The sequence below is a fragment of the Arachis ipaensis genome, chromosome B10, assembly GCF_000816755.2.
Source record: "Arachis ipaensis cultivar K30076 chromosome B10, Araip1.1, whole genome shotgun sequence".
Lineage (NCBI taxonomy): Eukaryota > Viridiplantae > Streptophyta > Magnoliopsida > Fabales > Fabaceae > Arachis > Arachis ipaensis.
Window position 1 is genome coordinate 50045645 of NC_029794.2, and position 20779 is coordinate 50066423.

Genomic DNA, 20779 nt, shown 5'->3' on the forward strand with positions numbered 1-20779 from the left:
CCAACAACCAATATTTCTTTGCTCATCAAAGAAGCCGCCAACCATCACAAAGAAGAGGAGTAATGGAACTAGAAGGAGTGGATTCAATCCTAGCTCAAAACAAGATGATGCAGCAGCAAATTCAACAACAATTTGAGCAAATGGCCAAGAGGATTGATAGTCTCCAAGTTGCAGCAGTCAACACTAGCCAACCATCAACCACATGGGGACAAAGTGAAGAAACTCAAGAAGAACAACAACAAGAGCAAGTGCAGTATATGCACAATCAAGGACCAAATGAAGTGTATGGTGATACATACAATCCATCCTGGAAGAACCACCCGAACCTCAGATGGGGAGATAACCATACCCAAAACCAACAACCATGGCAGAGGAACTCAAACCAACACAATCCAAGAAACAACCAAAATCATAACCAGCAGCAGACTAACCAAAACTTCTTCAGAAAACCTCAAAACAACTACCCCAACATCAACCAATACCAATCTAACAACCAATCCACCAACCAAAATGCCTACCATCCACTACCCACATCTCATAACCCACCTCAAGTATCACCTGAAGCCCAAAGAATCACTCACTTGGAAGCCATGATAGACAAAATGTTGAAACACCAAGAAATGGTAGCCAAGAATCAGGAAGCCTCTATAAAGAGTCTAGAGAGACAGATGGGGCAACTCTCCAAGCAAGTATCTGTTGAGAGACCTTCAAACTCACTACCCAGTGACACAATTCCAAATCCCAAGGAGGAATGCAAGGCAATACAATTGAGGAGTGGGAGAACATTGATAAGCAACAATGACACTACAAGGAAGCAAGCAGAGAACATCAAAGAACCAACAGAGGATGGGAATCAAACAAAGGCAGATGAGGCTAAGGAGCAAGATGTGATGCCAAACAAAGACACTGAGAAACTCAAAGAGAAAAACAACCAGCCACATAGCTCAAAGGAAGTAGCTCAGGGGCAGCAGCAAATAGGAAAAAGCATCACACCTCCACTGCCTTACCCTCAGAGGTTCAACAAAGAGACTAATAACAAGCATTTTCACAAATTCCTTGAGATTTTTAAGAAGCTGGAAATCAACATTCCCTTGGCTGAAGCACTTGAGCAAATGCCTCTGTACTCCAAGTTTCTGAAGGATCTCATCAACAAGAAAAGAAGCTGGGAGGAGAAGGAAACCATAAGGATTACTGAGGAATGTAGGGCCTTGATTCAAAAGGGGCTTCCTCCCAAGCTTGAGGACCCAGGGAGCTTCTTGTTGCCTTGCACCATTGGGAATTTGACAATCACTAAAGCAATGTGTGATCTCGGAGCAAGTATTAACTTAATATCATCCTCCTTGATGAAAAAGCTGCATATAGAGGAGGTCAAACCAGTACAAATGTCTCTGGAGCTGGTAGACAACTCAATGGTACACCCCAGGGGTGTAATTGAAAATCTCTTGGTCAAGGTGGACAGTTTTATATACCCTGCTGATTTTGTGGTTCTAGAATCAAATAATGATGATAGTGACTCTGTTATATTGGGAAGGCCATTCTTGGCCACTGCTAGAGCTATCATAGATGTAGAGGAAGGGGAATTAACTCTAAGGATGCATGACCAGAGCATCACTCTGAAGGTTTTACCAGAGGCACAATTCAGCAAGGAGAAGAAAGACTATATGAAGAGTGCCCAGGAAAGTCACAGCAACATCCCAATGCTAAGGAATGTGCAGACTGATGAAAAAGCCCAAAAAGATGTTAGAATACTGGCCACTGAGAAGGGAGGTTCCCAAGGAAAGCCTATGGCCAGAAAAGAAAGATCAACAAAAGGAAAAATGAAACGCAGAAACAAAGCAAAAAGGGGCTGGAAGAATAGAAAAATTCCAACAGAGGGACTTTCTAAAGGTGACAAAGTGCAACTGATATATCAACAGTTGGGGGCAAATCAACAAACCGAGGATTACTACACTGTCAGCAACATACTATCATTAGAGCATGCTGAAATTGAACACCAGAAAACAAAGAAGAGGATCACGGTTAGGGGAGACAAATTGAGACCCTACAAGCACCAACCTCCATAAAAGAAAGCTTCAATGTCAAGCTAGTGACAATAAAAGAGCGCTTCATGGGAGGCAACCCATGCTTTAAGATTCTTATCATTTTACATTCAATAAATTATGATCACTTGATGCATGAATTCCTTTCTCTTTTCATAAGCATGTCCATTTATTGCATACACTATTTTGAAACATATGCTACGTTTGGTGTATCTTCTAAACACACTTAACCAACATCATAAAGGATTTTGTTTCACATGCTTAAAATGTTTTGATAGAGCATATGGCTGAACACTAAGTTTGGTGTCCACATAGCCTCATGAAAATTTGAAATTCATGCATCAATAATCATATATTTGTTATTTTTCAAAATCTTATAAATAGAATTTTTATAATGAAGGCATTAATTGTGATGAACCCTGTGACAAGAAACAAGTTTGGTGTTCACCAAACCTGGATGCATCAATTCAAGGACACAATTAACCCTTCATGAAAAAAAAAAGAAAAAAAAAAAAAGAAAGTATGATGAAAACAATTCTTATGAACATTTAAACTTCACTAATTGGAGGAAGAAACTCATTTTCTTTATATATTACCAAACATCAAGTTTGGTGTCCTCCAAGGGAAGTGTCACGGTTCACATGAGATAAGGATTGATAGTTCACATATTTTTACTAAAAAGAATAATATTGCTACGGTGGGATAAGACTAATGCATGTGTCTTGTTGTGATAACTAGGAGGTCAAAGAATCTGCAATGAAAAAGACAAGACAAAAGAAAGCATAGCATAAGGACAAAAAAATCCTATCACATGCTTCAAGGAAGAAATCTGCCACCCCTTGAGAATGATCACGGCAAAGGCAAAGGAAGGAGCAAATTTTGTCCTCATTCATCCATACATGCACACCCTTGATCCCCATAGTGTCTAATTGCATCCTAGCCCTTCATTGCTCATTTAAAAGCACACCACCTTCAAGCCATGCACATGACCGAATCACTCCTCAGCATTACAAGCATTGTGCAACTTTTTCTTTTACTTTAAACTCCAAACACTTAATCTTCTCTTCATAATTCCCTAGCAAATTCAGTCCGAATCTCTTTTTCCTCCAACCACACATCAAACTATCCAACACTCTCCACATTCCCTCTCAACCAACCAAGTGATTATGGCATCCTCCTCAAGAACCAAACGACGAAAAGGAAAAGATCCAATAGTAGAGGAAGAAACACATGAGTATGACCAATGGAAGTTCAAGTCTTGGTCTCATCAAATGCAAATTCAATGGATAAACGAAAAAACTGATTATAATGTCAATAGCCAAATCAAACTAAACTATATTGGAGAACATATGCACAACATGGATCCGGCATTCCCAACTTTTGATGAATTTTTCAAAATGAGAAGTGAGATGGAAGTGAACAGGGCTATGAGACTTGAAGATAGAGTGGAAGAGGCTATGAATAGGGCTGGCTTTTGGCAAGATCAACAAGCACCAAACAAGGATAGGGGGAACACTAGCAGCCAAGTGTATGAAAGGAGAAAGAAAAGGCATGACAAATGAAAGGTGGACTTGCTCCTTGTTCAAAGAAAAAAAAGCATGCATTCTATCTGTTCTAAATTGTCTTTGCATTTCTAAGTAGTCCATTTTAAAATCTTTGCATTTCTTTTAATATAAATAGGCTAGTTTATGTGTTGGCTTGTGTGTTCATTTTCACTTAACAAAAAGCATGTGTTATCCCCTGCATCTTTTAATTCAATAAAAGAACAGTTTGAATGTGAAGAATAATAGTCTCTGTTAGTTAGAAGTGGAATAAAAGTAAGTGGTGGTATGTGTGTGATTGTATAATAACTCACTTTTAGTGAATAAAGAGCTAGGATATCTCCTTCTAAGTAGAGAGTGGCCTACTGTCTATGAATCTCAATTGAATAAGATTCCTTGGTTAGAAAGAAAAACAAAAAGAAAAAAAAAAGAATAAAGAAAGCCAAAAAGTGGCAAAACAAAAGAAAAACAAAAAGAAACAAAGCTGGACACCAATAGCTTGAACTCTGAAATATATGCCTGTGATGTTTTTGTACTAGGATCTGCTTGGATTAGTAAGCTCTTAGGAGTGCCTCAACACTTGATGACTTGGGTTAACTAACCCGGGATCATCAGCTGAAAATCCACTATCAAGAGCAACCTAACTACAAAGCATTTAGTAGCCCAAAGAGGTGCTGGGCATCAATGTTTCAAGAAGGAATGTGAGCCAAGTGTCTATGGTGAATAATGTGTCAAGTAGAAAGAAAAGAAAAGGAACTCGCTACACATGACACTCAAATAAAGCTTTTGAATAAAGTAAAAGCCAAGGATAAAGGAATAATGAGAGGTCATAGCATTATGTCACTTGAAGCTTGAAGGAGACTTTCTAGGCCTAGGAGTCAATAAGAAGTGAGTATTTGCATATCCACATAAAACCCCATGAACTATCAATAACACTTTGCTAGCATGAACTTCATCTTACATTTCATTCTTTCTTCTTAATAATTCATTTCTTGCTTGGGGACAAGCAAGCTTTAAGTTTGGTGTTGTGATGACAAGTCATTCTAGCCCATTTTAGCTAGTCTTTTTCTTTTGTTTTCATTAGAATTATGCACGTTCTTGAGCTACAAGCAAGCTAATTGAGTAGATTTGGTGCACTTGCCGGTTAGTTTTGGGTATTTTGTGAGGGATTCGTTTCTCATCAAAATATCTCATCAATCATGAACCTGAAAGGACTCTAAAGAGGAAGCTAAAACAAGCTAAAGCACAACACTCTGAAGAGGACTGATAAACCACTATTTTATGGTTTATCTTGTGCTCAATTGAGTAGTTTTTATCAACTCTATACCCACTTATTCATACTATTTGCATGGTTTCACATTTACCTTCCTAATTATGTGCTTTGATTAATCCTCTCTTATTACCATTAGATGCCTTGATATGTGTGTTAAGTAATTTCAGAGATTACAGGGCAGGAATGGCTCAGAGGATGGAAAGAAAGCATGCAAAAGTGGAAGGAAAACAAGAAGCTGAAGGAACTGCAAAGCTGTCAGCCTGACCCTCTCGCACTAAAACGGTTATAACTTTAGCTACAGAAGTCGAAACGACGCGGTTCTAGTTGCGTTGGAAAGCTAACATCCGGGGCTTCGATTTGATATATAATATGCAATAGTTGCCCTGACGCTAGGTGACGCGGTCGCGTAATCCACACGGCCGCATCGCAGTGACGAAAATCAGCGTGTTTGAATTCGCAACCAGCGAATTCTGTGCTGTTTCTGACCCAGTTCTCGGCCTAGAAAACACAGATTAGAGGCTATAAAGTAGAGGGATTGCATCCATTCATAATTAGGCTTTCATATTCACAATATTAGGATTTAGATGTAGTTTTTAGAGAGAGAGGTTCTCTCCTCTCTCTTAGGATTAGGATTTAGGATTTCTCTTAGTTTTAGGAGTGCCTCTCAATCCCAGGTTCAATGTTCCTTTACTTTATATTTATCTCTTACTTTCAGATACTTTAATGCTTATATTAGTTATGTTGCCTATTTGGCTTATGCTACATTCATGTTATGATTTTCTTAATTAATATTATTTGAGGTATTTCAGATTTAAGATTGCTTTGATTTATTTATATTGATGCTTTTAATTTAATTTAGAATTTTCCCTCTTGGCTTTGGTTGAGTCAATGGAGACACTTGAGTTATCAAACTCATTGTTGATTGAAATTAATTCAGGTTCCAATAACTCTAACTTTTTCCAAGGAAAGACTAGGACTTGAGGAATCAGAATTAATTCATCCACTTAACTTACCTTCATAGTTAGAGGTTAACAAAGTGGGAGAAAAATCCAATTCTCATTACAATTGATAAGGATAGCCAGGATAGAACTTCCAGTTTTCATACCTTGCCAAGAGTCTATTTTATAGTTATTTATTTTATTCTAATTATCATTCAACATACTACTTCCTTACTTTCAAAACCCCCAATTTACAAGACTCATAACCAATAATAAGAACATACCTCCCTGCAATTCCTTGAGAAGACGGCCCGATGTTTGAATACTTCGGTTATCAATTTATTTAGGGGTTTGTTACTTGTGACAACCAAAACGTTTGTATGAAAGGTTGATTGCTTGGTTTAGAAACTATACTTGCAACGAGAGTTTACTATACTTCCAAATGAACTATACACAGAACCACCACCGTTCCAACACAACAACCCTCATGGCAACAACCACCTCCAGTGGACTATCAACAACTACCACCATATGCCTATAAACCCTCTCCCCAACATGTCTTTGAACCACCAAACTCACAAGTCCCTTTACGCCATTTACCTCCATATGACCCTAACCCACATCCACCATACCAACCACCCTATGAACCAAATGAGCCATACATAGATCCATCCCAACCTCCATTGGATAACAATACACTCATCTCTAACATCATTGGTCTCACCTCTACACTCCAAAATCTTATATCCCGCATGAACCAACCCTCTACCTCTAATATTCAACCCTCAAGCTCTAGTGCACTTCCTTTTCAACCACATAATGATCTTTTCATCCCATCACCACCCTCCATGGAAGAGCACCCACATCCATCAATCCAAGAGCAAGATGATCCCATCTATGCTATTGATGTGGAACAGGAAAGAAGGAATCATCTTCGTGAATCCATACTTCATATAGAGCTAGAGGAGGCCCTACGAGTAAAGGTAGGAGAGACCCTTGAAGATGAAAGAGTAGTCAAAAGGAGTTGTCATGGAAAGAAAATCATCGAGGATGAGTACGATTTCATACTTAAATAACTGGACAAAGCAGCAATTATTAAAAAGAAAGAAGTGGTTGCAGACTTAAGAGATGCTGTACCTCCATTGGAAAGTCAAGAGATAGAGCCTCCCTCAAAGACGTTTAAAATTGATGTTGAAGAGGGTGTACAACCTCCAAGACATATCATGGTTGAAGACTTTGAAGAGGTTAATCAAGAGATGGATTCAATCATTGATGAATTCTTATCCGCAATTGAATCCTCTCCCATTGAACTTGACATAGAGATGTAAGAAGAAAAAGCACAACCTCCCACACTCTTGGTGAATAATGAAGAAGAGATTGAATTGGAAGACAGCTACCAAGAGGAAGAGGTTGAAATTGAAGAAGCTTGCAAAGAGATGGAAGTTGTCAAAGAGCACAAGGGAGTGGAGCTTGAAATCACCTTGCCAAAGTTATTGGAGACCCCTCCCCCTAAGTTGCCATTATCCTTCACAACATTCAAGTGGGTAAAATTCATATCCCTTAGCTTTCTAATTCCACTTGAATATGGGCTACTGGAGACGGATGGTCAACTTAGAGCTCTTTGTAGCATTAAGAGTAAGAGGAAGATGGTTAGTAGTGAGAATTGTCCTACAAGGTTCATTATGGTTAGAAGCTTTCAGTTTAAATGCAAATGTTGGTGTAAAGCTCAATTGAATGGAAATAGGAAGTTGTTTGGCCGCTTTAGTGAGAATTCAGATTGCTTGCCACCCGGATGGAATCATGATGATCAACAAGAAGACGGGTGCAATAGCAAGGTTTGGGATCCTGGAATCTGTTCTGACATCCAACTTTCCGGAAGCCTAAGAATCTGTTTGATGTTGCTTAAAGGCTTTACGTGCCTAGTTTGGGATCCCGGAGGCTACTGGAGTTCCAAACATTAGTGGAGATTCCTGGATGAGTTCAAGCACAAGCCACCATAACAGGAAGCTCATCAAATGTCCAACTTAAGGACTTTAACTAAAAGTGCTAGGTGGGAGACAACCCACCATGGTATGATCGTTCCTTTTTCACTTTTATTTAGTTTTATTTGTTTTCGAGTTTTATTTTATTTTATTGTACTGAACCTGGAGTTTTGCATAACATTCATATTAGCATTGCATACTACATACTGCATTATATAAAAAAAAAGGGAAGCACGCACGCGACGCGGCAGCGTCGCTGACGCGTCCACATCATGTGGGAAAAATGCCTCCCACGCATCAACGTCACTCACGCGGCCGCGTGACCTGAAAATCTACGTAAAAGAGGGTGCATGACCGAAAGATGAGCTGGAGTGACGCTGGACTGGCGCTAGACACACAGACCTTACCACGCGAACGCGTGCCCCACGCGTTCGCGTCATATCCCAATAATGGTCAACAACGCGATCGCGTCAACCACGCGACTGCGTCACCCTAAAATTTGGCAATATGAACTTCAAACAGAAAGTTACGCGACTGCGCGACTGCCCTCGCGCTAATGGCACAGATCGATCCACGTGACCGCGTGGATGATGCGTCCGCGTCATTTCATAGAAGTGCTATCCGCGCGACCACGTCACTCGAGCGACCACGTCACAAGCGGCGCACAGAATATCCAGATCAGCCAATTTTCTTATCTTTTCTTCTCTAATCCTAATTTTTCTATCTTTTCTTATTCTTTCTTCGTCCTTTTCTTACTTCCTTCTTCTTCATCCGTCTTCACTTCCGTTCTATTTCATTTAATTTATTTGCATACTTTCATTCATTGCATTACTTTCATTGGTGTTAGTAATTTATTTGGGTCATTATTTTTTTTATATATTTTTGTGAATTATTCAAGATTTGTTTGACAATTATATATTACTTTTTAAAGGGTTGCTTGCATGTTCAATTTAATACTTTCAATAGCTTATTTACTATGCATGCTCTGTATTTGTGAAAAAGCTCATATGGCATTATGCATTTTTCTAGATTATTCCATTCTACTATTCTGATGCCTGTTTTTCACAAATTTCCTTTTTATATTTATTAATTTAATATAATTTTGCTTACAAATAGGTTGTTAGTATGAAAGACTTGGTAATTTAAATTGGACATTAAATACTTGATCTATGCTACTCATGCCTTTGCCTGCATGCCAATAAACACCTTGCATTTAATTGTCTTCATATGCACTGCTATATTCCCGTTTATGATTTTTTGACATGTAGTCATGACCATGTGTCAACATCATTTATCTTTTAATGTGCATTAATTACCACCTCTCCTATTCTCATCCTTGCTCTATCCTTTTGAATTTAAGTTACTTTCTTCTTCTCTTTTCAGGATGGCCACCAAGAAAGGTAAAGAGAACGCTACTTCCAAACCACCGGCAAGGAAAGGAACAAAAAGAGCCCCAGCTGAGGAACCACAACCCGTCCACTTGCACATCTTAGCATGCACCGAAGACGGTGCAAACTTTAAGTGTGGGAAGGTCGATACCGATCTCCATGGGTTAGTTACTCTTCTATCTCAACACCAATGGTTTATTTTCCTTGTTAGTTGTTGCATTTGCATGTTTGATTACATATTTATTTCATTTTGTGCATTTAGTTACTACTTGGTTAAGGTAATAAATTTCTTTTTAAGACCCTATTTTTGAAAATTTTCACTAATTTAAATTGAAAAATTTTTGTGGTAAATTTTTTTGAAGTTGTATTTGGAACATGGTTTTTGAGCCAAAAAACACACAACCTGTGAGATTTTGAGCTTATTTATATGGTTATATTATTTAACCATAAATTTTTATTCTTGTGTGTTTTCTTCTCTATAATTGCAATCTTTACTTTGTTCCATTCTATATGTCCATTATTTAGTGTATTTACATGCTTGCATATGATTGAGGCCATTATTTGTTATTAGCTCACTTTTCCCAAATAAGCCTACCTTTTAGATCACCCTCGTTAGCCACTTTGAACATTTTAACCCCCTTCTATTTCATAACCACATTACTAGCCTTAAGCAGAAAAACAAAATAAAAAAAATCCCAAGTTGAATCCTTGGTTAGCTTAAGATAGATATTGTGCATAATTTAAGTGTGGGGAATTTTATGGGAACATGGGATGATATGAAAATATAGGGAATTAAATTGAATAAGATATTTGAACATTTGGGAAGCATGCTCATATGAAATCAAAATAATTAAATTACCATGTGCATTGAAAAAAAATATTCAAAAAAAAAAATTAAGTAATTAAATAAGGGGATACAAAAAAAAAACAAAAAAAAAGAAAAGAAAAAAAAATAAAATTACCCCAAATGCAAAATAAAAAGAATCAATGTACATGGGACAAGATTCAAAAATAAGTTTGATACATGAGCATGTAATACAAAAGTGGAAAAATTTGGGTAGCTAGGTAAAGTATTTTAAAATTATATAAAGTATGTATATGTTAGGTGAGATCTTAGACTAATCAAGGATTCACTTTATAAAGCTCACTTGGCCATACATATATCCTTACCTTTACCTCAGCCCCATTACAACCCTAAAAAGGCCTCATGATGTTTGCATTGGTACATTAAATATCTGTTGATTGGTTAGATGAAGAACAAGGTTTAGAAAGCATGACTAGAGAAGAGTAGAGTGAATAACCCTATACACTTGAGAGATTGGAGTGATATACACTATCAGTAAGGGTTCAATGCTTGACTCTATGTTCCCTGCTTTCATGAGCTATCTTCTTACAAGTTTACTTGTCTTTTATTATATAATTTGAATTAGTGGAATTTGATTCATATTTGTCTTGGAGAACTTATTTACTTTTAACCAAGTAGGTAGAAACATCTTAGCATATAGTTGCATTAGATAGGTTGCATTTCATACATTCTATCATTCCTCTTCAGCTTTATAGCTTCTCTTGAGCTTAGCATGAGGACATGCTAATGTTTAAGTGTGGGGAGGTTGATAAAACACTATTTTATGGTTTATCTTGTGCTCAATTGAGTAGTTTTTATCAACTCTTTACCCACTTATTCATACTATTTGCATGGTTTCACATTTACCTTCCTAATTATGTGCTTTGATTAAAAACATGCTTCTTTGGCCTTAAGTTCCCTATGTTTAATCTTTTCTTATTACCATTAGATGCCTTGATATGTGTGTTAAGTGATTTCAGAGATTACAGGGCAGGAATGGCTCAGAGGATGGAAAGAAAGCATGCAAAAGTGGAAGGAATACAAGAAGTTGAAGGAATTGCAAAGCTATCAGCCTGACCCTCTCGCACTAAAATGGCTATAACTTTAGCTACAGAGGTCCAAACGACGCGGTTCCAGTTGAGTTGGAAAGCTAATGTTCGGGGCTTCGATTTGATATATAATATGCCATAGTTGCCCTGACGCTAGGTGACACGGTCGCGTGATCCACGCGGCTGCATCGTAGTGACAAAAAATCAGCATGTTTGAATTCGCAACCAGCGAATTCTGTGGTGTTTCTGACCCAGTTCTCGGCCCCAGAAAACACAGATTAGAGGCTATAAAGTAGAGAGATTGCATCCATTCATAATTAGGCTTTCATATTCACAATATTAGGATTTAGATGTAGTTTTTAGAGAGAGAGGTTCTCTCCTCTCTCTTAGGATTAGGATTTAGGATTTCTCTTAGTTTTAGGAGTGCCTCTCAATCCCAGGTTCAATGTTCCTTTACTTTATATTTATCTCTTACTTTTAGTTACTTTAATGCTTATATTAGTTATGTTGCCTATTTGGCTTATGCTACATTCATGTTATGATTTTCTTAATTAATATTATTTGAGGTATTTCAGATTTAAGATTGCTTTGCTTTATTTATATTGATGCTTTTAATTTAATTTAGAATTTTCCCTTTTGGCTTTGGTTGAGTCATTGGAGACACTTGAGTTATCAAACTCATTGTTGATTGAAAATTGGAATTCTTCAAGAATTAATTCGGGTTCCAATAACTCTAACTTTTCCCAAGGAAAGACTAGGACTTGAGGAATCAAAATTAATTCATCCACTTAACTTACCTTCATAGTTAGAGGTTAACAAAGTTGGAGAAAAATCCAATTCTCATTACAATTGATAAGGATAGCCAGGATAGAACTTCCAGTTTTCATACCTTGCCAAGAGTCTATTTTATAGTTATTTATTTTATTCTAATTATCATTCAACATACTACATCCTTACTTTCAAAACCCCCAATTTACAAGACTCAGAACAAACCTCCCTGCAATTCCTTGAGAAGACGACCCGAGGTTTGAATACTTCGGTTATCAATTTATTTAGGGGTTTGTTACTTGTGATAACCAAACCGTTTGTATGAAAGGTTGATTGCTTGGTTTAGAAACTATACTTGCAACGAGAATTTACTATACTTCCAAATGAACTATACACAAAACCACCACCTTTCCAACACAACTACCCTCATGGCAACAACCACCTCCAATGGACTATCAACAACCACCACCATATGCCTATAAACCCTCTCCCCAACATGACTTTGGACCACCAAACTCACAAGCCCCTTTACACCATTTACCTCCATATGACCCTAACCCACATCCACCATACCAACCACCCTATGAACCAAATAAGCCATACATAGATCCACCCCAACCTCCATTGGATAACAATACACTCATCTCTAACATCATTGGTCTCACCTCTACACTCCAAAATCTTATATCCCGCATGAACCAACCCTCTACCTCCAATATTCAACCCTCAAGCTCTAGTGCACTTCCTTTTCAACCACATAATGATCTTTTCATCCCATCACCATCCTCCATGGAAGAGCACCCACATCCATCAATCCAAGAGCAAGATGATCCCATCTCTGCTATTAATATGGAACAGGAAAGAAGGAATCATCTTCGCGAATCCATACTTCATAAAGAGCTAGAGGAGGCCCTACGAGTAAAGGTAGGAGAGACCCTTGTAGATGAAAGAGTAGTCAAAAGGAGTTGTCATGGAAAGAAAATCATCGAGGATGAGTACAATTTCATACTTAAACAACTGGACAAAGCAGCAATTATTAAAAAGAAAGAAGTGGTTGCAGACTTAAGAGATGTTGTACCTCCATTGGAAAGTCAAGAGATAGAGCCTCCCTCAAAGACGTTTAAAATTGATGTTGAAGAGGGTGTACAACCTCCAAGACATATCATGGTTGAAGACTTTGAAGAGGTTGATCAAGAGATGGATTCAATCATTGATGAATTCTCATCCACAATTGAATCCTCTCCCATTAAACTTGACATAGAGATGGAAGTAGAAAAAGCACAACCTCTCACACTCTTGGTGAACAATGAAGAAGAGATTGAATTGGAAGACAACTACCAAGAGGAAGAGGTTGAAATTGAAGAAGCTTGCAAAGAGGTGAAAGTTGTCAAAGAGCACAAGGGAGTTGAGCTTGAAATCACCTTGCCAATGTTATTGGAGACCCCTCCCCCTAAGTTGCCATCATCCTTCACAACATTCAAGTGGGTAAAATTCATATCCCTTAGCTTTCTAATTCCACTTGAATATGGGCTACTGGAGACGGATGGTCAACTTAGAGCTCTTTGTGGTATTAAGAGTAAGGGGAAGATGGTCAGTGGCAAGAATTGTCCTGCAAGGTTCATTATGGTTGGAAGCTTTCAGTTTAAACGCAGAGGTTGGTGTAAAGCTCAATTGAATGGGTCTAGGAAGTTGTTTGGCCGCTTTAGTGAGAATTTAGATTGCTTGCCACCCGGATGGAATCATGATGATCAACAAGAAGATGGGTGCAATAGCAAGGTTTGGGATCCTGGAATCTGTTCTGACATCCAACACCCCGGAAGCCTAAGAATCTGTTTGATGCTGCTCAAAGGCTTTACGTGCCTAGTTTGGGATCCCGGAGGCTACTGGAATACCAAACATTAGTGGAGATTCCTGGATGAGTTCAAGCACAAGCCACCATAATAGGAAGCTCATCAAATGTCCAACTTAAGGACTTTAACTAAAAATGCTAGGTGGGAGACAACCCACCATGGTATGATCGTTCCTTTTTCACTTTTATTTAGTTTTATTTGTTTTTGAGTTTTATTTTATTTTATTGTATTGAACCTGGAGTTTTGCATAACATTCATATTAGCATTGCATACTGCATACTGCATTATATAAAAAAAAAAGAGAAGCACGCACGCGATGCGGCAGTGTCGCTGACACGTCCGCATCATGTGGGAAAACTGCCTCCCACGCGTCCGCGTCACTCACGCGGCCGCGTGACCTGAAAATCGACGTAAAAGATGGTGCATGGCCGAAAGATGAGCTGAAGTGATGCTGGACTGGGCCTAGACACACAGACCTTACCACGCGAAAGCGTGCCCCACGCGTCCGCGTCATATCCCAATAATGGTCAACCACGCGATCGCATCAACCACGCGACCGCGTCACCCTAAAATTTGGCAATATGAGCTTCAAACAGAAAGTTACGCGACTGCGCGGCTGCCTTCGCGCTAATGGCACAGATCGATCCACGCGACCACGTGGATGTGGCGTCTGCGTCATTTCATAGAAGCACTATCCGCGCGACCGAGTCACTCACGCGACCGCGTCACAAGCGGCGCACAGAATATCCAGATCAACCAATTTTCTTATCTCTTCTTCTCTAATCCTAATTTTTCTATCTTTTCTTATTCTTTCTTCGTCCTTTTCTTACTTCCTTCTTCTTCATCCCTCTTCACTTCCATTCTATTTCATTTAATTTATTTGCATACTTTCATTCATTCTATTACTTTCATTGGTGTTAGTAATTTATTTGCGTCATATTTTTTTTATATATTTTTGTGAATTATTCAAGATTTGTTTGACAATTATATATTACTTTTTAAAGGGTTGCTTGCATGTTCAATTTAATACTTTCAATAGCTTATTTACCATGCATGCTCTGTATTTGTGAAAAAGCTCATATGGCATTATGCATTTTTATAGATTATTCCATTTTACTATTCTGATGCCTGTTTTTCACAAATTCCCTTTTTATATTTTATTAATTTAATATAATTATTCTTACAAATGGATTGTTAGTATGAAAGACTTGGTAATTTAAATAGGACATTAAATACTTGATCTATACTACTCATGCCTTTGCCTGCATGCCAATAAACACCTTGCATTTAATTGTCTTCATATGCACTGCTATATTCCCGTTTATGATTTTTTCACATGTAGTCATGACCATGTGTCAACATCATTTATCTTTTAATGTGCATTAATTACCACCTTTCCTATTCTCTTCCTTGCTCTATCCCTTTGAATTTAAGTTACTTTCTTCTTCCCTTTTTAGGATGGCCACCAAGAAAGGTAAAGAGAACGCTACTTCCAAACCACCGGCAAGGAAAGGAACAAAAAGATCCCCAGCTGAGGAACGACAACCCGTCCACTTGCACATCTTAGCATGCACCGAGGACGGTGCAATCATTAAGTGTGGGGAGGTCGATACCGATCTCCATGGATTAGTTACTCTTCTATCTCAACACCAATGGTTTATTTTCCTTGTTAGTTGTTGCATTTGCATGTTTGATTGCATATTTATTTGATTTTGTGCATTTAGTTACTACTTGGTTAAAGTAATAAATTTCTTTTTAAGACCCTATTTTTGAAAAATTTTACTAATTTAAATTGAAAAATTTTTGTGTTAAATTTGTTTGATGTTGTATTTGGAACATGGTTTTTGAGCCAAAGAACACACAACCTGTGAGATTTTGAGCTTATTTACATGGTTACATTATTTAACCATAAATTTTTATTCTTGTGTGTTTTCTTCTCTATATTTGTAATCTTTACTTTGCTCCATTTTATATGTCCATTATTTAGTGTATTTACATGCTTGCATATGATTGAGGCCATTATTTGTTATTTGCTCACTTTTCCCAAATAAGCCAACCTTTTACATCACCCTTGTTAGCCACTTTAAACTTTTTAACCCCCTTCTATTTCATAACCACATTACTAGCCTTAAGCAGAAAAACAAAATAAAAAAAAATCCCAAGTTGAATCCTTTGTTAGCTTAAGATAGATATAGTGTATAATTTAAGTGTGGGGAATTTTATGGGAACATGGGATGATATGAAAAAATAGGAAATTAAATTGAATAAGATATTTGAACATTTGGGAAGCATGCTCATATGAAATCAAAATAATTAAATTACCATGTGCATTGAAAAAAAAATATTCAAAAAAAAATTAAGTAATTAAATAAGGGGATACAAAAAAAATCAAAAAAAAAAAGAAAAGAAAAAAAATAATATTACCCCAAATGCAAAATAAAAAGAATCAATGTACATGGGACAAGATTCAAAAATAAGTTTGATACATTAGCATGTAATACAAAAGTGGGAAAATTTGGGTAGTTAGGTAAAGTATTTTAAAATTATATAAAGTATGTATATGTTAGGTGAGATCTTAGACTAATCAAGGATTCACTTTATAAATCTCACTTGGCCATACATATATCCTTACCTTTACCTCAGCCCCATTACAACCCTAAAAAGACCTCATGATGTTTGCATTGGTACATTAAATATTTGTTAATTAGTTAGATGAAGAACAAGGTTTAGAAAGCATGACTAGAGAAGAGTAGAGTGAATAACCCTATACACTTGAGAGATTGGAGTGATATACACTATCAGTAAGGGTTCAATGCTTGACTCTATGTTCCCTGATTTCATGAGCTATCTTCTTACAAGTTTACTTGTCTTTTATTATATAATTTGAATTAGTGGAATTTGATTCATATTTGTCTTAGAGAACTTATTTACTTTTAACCAAGTAGGTAGAAACATCTTAGTATATAGTTGCATTAGATAGGTTGCATTTCATACATTCTATTATTCCTCTTCAGCTTTATAGCTTCTCTTGAGCTTAGCATGAGGACATGTTAATGTTTAAGTGTGGGGAGGTTGATAAACCACTATTTTATGGTTTATCTTGTGCTCAATTGAGTAGTTTTTATCAACTCTTTACCCACTTATTCATACTATTTGCATGATTTCACATTTACCTTCCTAATTATGTGCTTTGATTAAAAACATGCTTCTTTGGCCTTAAGTTCCCTATGTTTAATCCTTTCTTATTACCATTAGATGCCTTGATATGTGTGTTAAGTGATTTCAGAGATTACAGGACAGGAATGGCTCAGAGGATGGAAAGAAAGCATGCAAAAGTGGAAGGAATACAAGAAGCTGAAGGAACTGCAAAGTTGTCAGCCTGACCCTCTCGCACTAAAACGGGTATAACTTTAGCTACAGAGGTCCAAACGATGCGGTTCCAATTGCGTTGGAAAGCTAACGTCCGGGGCTTTGACTTAACATATAATATGCGATAGTTGCCCTAATGCTAGACGACGCGGTCGCGTGATCCACGCGGTCGTGTCGCAGTGATGAAAAATCAGCGTGTTTGAATTCGCAACCAGCGAATTCTAGGCTGTTTCTGACCCAGTTCTCGTCTCAGAAAACATAGATTAGAGGCTATAAAATAGAGGGATTGTATCCATTCATAATTAGGCTTTCATATTCACAATATTAGGATTTAGATGTAGTTTTTAGAGAGAGAGGTTCTCTCCTCTCTCTTAGGATTAGGATTTAGGATTTCTCTTAGTTTTAAGAGTGCCTCTCAATCCCAGGTTCAATGTCCTTTACTTTATATTTATCTCTTACTTTCAGATACTTTAATGCTTGTATTAGTTATGTTGCCTATTTGGCTTATGCTACATTCATGTTATGATTTTCTTAATTAATATTATTTGAGATATTTCAGATTTAAGATTGCTTTGCTTTATTTATATTGATGCTTTTAATTTAATTTAGAATTTTTCCTCTTGGCTTTGGTTGAGTCATTGGAGACACTTGAGTTATCAAACTCATTGTTGATTGAAAATTGGAATTGTTCAAGAATTAATTCGTGTTCCAATAACTCTAACTTTTCCCAAGGAAAGACTAGGTCTTGAGGAATCAGAATTAATTCATCCACTTAACTTACCTTCATAGTTAGAGGTTAACAAAGTTGGAGAAAAATCCAATTCTCATTACAATTGATAAGGATAGCCAGGATAGAACTTCTAGTTTTCATACCTTGCCAAGAGTCTATTTTATAGTTATTTATTTTATTCTTATTATCATTCAACATACTACTTCCTTACTTTCAAAACCCCCAATTTACAAGACTCATAACCAATAATAAGAACATACCTCCCCGCAATTCCTTGAGAAGACGATCCGAGGTTTGAATACTTCGGTTATCAATTTATTTAGGGGTTTGTTACTTGTGACAACCAAAACGTTTGTATGAAAAAGACTTTTGAAGGTTTAGAAACTATACTTGCAACGAGGATTTATCCGCAAATTTCTAGACCACGCAAAAGTTCTCTCATCAAGGACCTAACAGAAATTTTTGAAAAATAAGAAGTTATGGCAGCCGAAAATAACAACAATGGTGGAGATGCAAGGAAGGTGCTTAGTGACTTTACTGCACCAACTTCTGACTTCTATGGAAGAAGCATCTCAATTCCTACAATTGGAGAAAACAACTTTGAGCTTAAGCCTCAATTAGTTTCTCTAATGCAGCAGAATTGCAAGTTTCATGGACTTCCATTAGAAGATCCTCATCAGTTCTTAGCTCTTAGCTTGCAAATCTGTGACACTGTTAAGACCAATGGGGTTAATCCTGAGGTCTACAGACTTATGCTTTTCCCCTTTGCTGTAAGAGACAGAGCTAGGACATGGTTGGATTCACAACCTAAAAAAAGCTTGAACTCTTGGGAAAAGTTGGTCAATGCTTTCTTGGCCAAATTCTTTCCACCTCAAAAGTTGAGCAAGCTTAGAGTGGAAGTCCAAACCATCAGACAAAAGGAAGGTGAATCCCTCTATGAAGCTTGGGAAAGATACAAGCAATTGATCAGAAGGTGTCCTTCTGACATGCTTTCAGAATGGAGCATCTTATGTATATTCTATGATGGTCTGTCTGAATAGTCCAAGATGTCATTGGATCACTCTGCTGAAGGATCTCTTCATCTGAAGAAGACGCCTGCAGAAGCCCAGGAACTCATCGAGATGGTTGCAAATAACCAGTTCATGTACACTTCTAAAAGAAATCTTGTGAATAATGGGACAACTCAGAAGAAAGGAGTTCTTGAGATTGATACTCTGAATGCCATATTGGCTCAGACTAAAATATTGACTCAGCAAGTCAATATGATTTCTCAGAGTCTGACTGAAATGCAAGTTGCATCGGGCAGTACTAAAGAGGCCTCCCCTGAAGGAGAAGCTTATGATCCTGAGAATCTTACAATGGAAGAGGTGAATTACATGGGAGAATCCTATGGAAACACCTATAATCCTTCATGGAGGAATCATCCAAATTTCTCATGGAAGGATCAACAGAAGACCAATCAAGGCTTCAATAATAATGGTAGGAGAAATAGGTTTGGCAATAGCAAGCCTTTTCCATCATCTTCTAAACAACAGATAGAGAATTCTAAGCAGAGCCATTCTGACTTAGAAACCATAGTCTCTGATCTATCTAAGACCACTCTCAGTTTCATGACTGAAACAAGGTCTTCCATCAAAAATTTGGAGGCACAAGTGGGTCAACTGAGTAAAAGAGTTACTGACATCCCTCCTAGTACTCTCCCAAGCAATACAAAAGAGAATCCAAAAAGAGAGTGCAAGGCCATAAACATGTCCAACATGGCCGAACCTAGGGAGGAGGAAAAAGCAGTGATTCGCACTGAGGAAGACATCAATGGACATTCACTGGCCACTAAGGAGTTCCCTAATGAGGAACCAAAGGAATCTGAGGCTCATACAGAGACCATAGAGACTCCACTAAACTTACTGTTGCCATTCATGAGCTCTGATGAATATTCCTCCTCTGAAGAGGATGAAGATATTATTAAAGAGCAAGTTGCTCAATATCTAGGAGTAATCATGAAGCTGAATGCCAAGTTATTTGGTAATGAGAATTGGGAGGATGAACCTCCATTGCTCATTAATGAACTGAATACCTTGGCTCAACAGAAATGACCTCAGAAGAAACCGGATCCCGAAAAGTTCTTAATACCTTGCATCATAGGCACCATGACCTTTAAGAAGGCTTTGTGTCACCTTGGGTCAAGTATAAACCTCATGCCACTCTCTGTAATGAAGAAACTAGGGATCTTTGAGGTACAAGCTGCTAAAATCTCACTAGAGATGGCAGACAATTCAAGGAAACAGGCTTATGGACTTGTAGAGGATGTCTTAGTGACAGTTGAAGGATTTTACATCCCTGCTGATTTTATAATCCTAGACACTGGGAAGGATGAAGATGAATCCATCATCCTTGGAAGACCCTTCTTGGCCACAGCAAAAGCTATGATTGATGTGGACAGAGGAGAGTTAGTCCTTCAATTGAATGAGGACTACCTTGTGGTTAAGGCTCAAGGATCTTTCTCTGTAACCATGGAGAGGAAGCATAAAAAGATTCTCTCAATACAGAGTCAAACAGAGCTCCCACACTCAACTTCTAAGTTTGGTGTTGGGAGGCCAACATCAAGCTCTGAGTCTTTGTGAAGCTCTCTAAGAGCTCACTATCAAGCTATTGACATTAAAGAAGCGCTTGTTGGGAGGCAACCCAATGTTATTTAATTATATTTATTTATTTTTCATTGTTATTTTATGTTTTTCTTAGGTTGATGATCATGTGAAGTCATAAAAACAACTGCAAAATTAAAGCAAAATGAAAAACAGCATAAAAAATAGCACACCCTGGAGGTCAAGCTTACTGGCGTTTAAACGCCACTAAGGATAGCAGAATGGGCGTTTAATGCCCAGCCTGGCAGCATTCTGGGCGTTAAACGCCAGAATGGGTAGCACCTGATGTTGAATTTTTGGAAAATGAATTCCAACACCCAAAACTAATCAGAAAGTGTACCGGGTCGCATCAAGTAATAATAACTC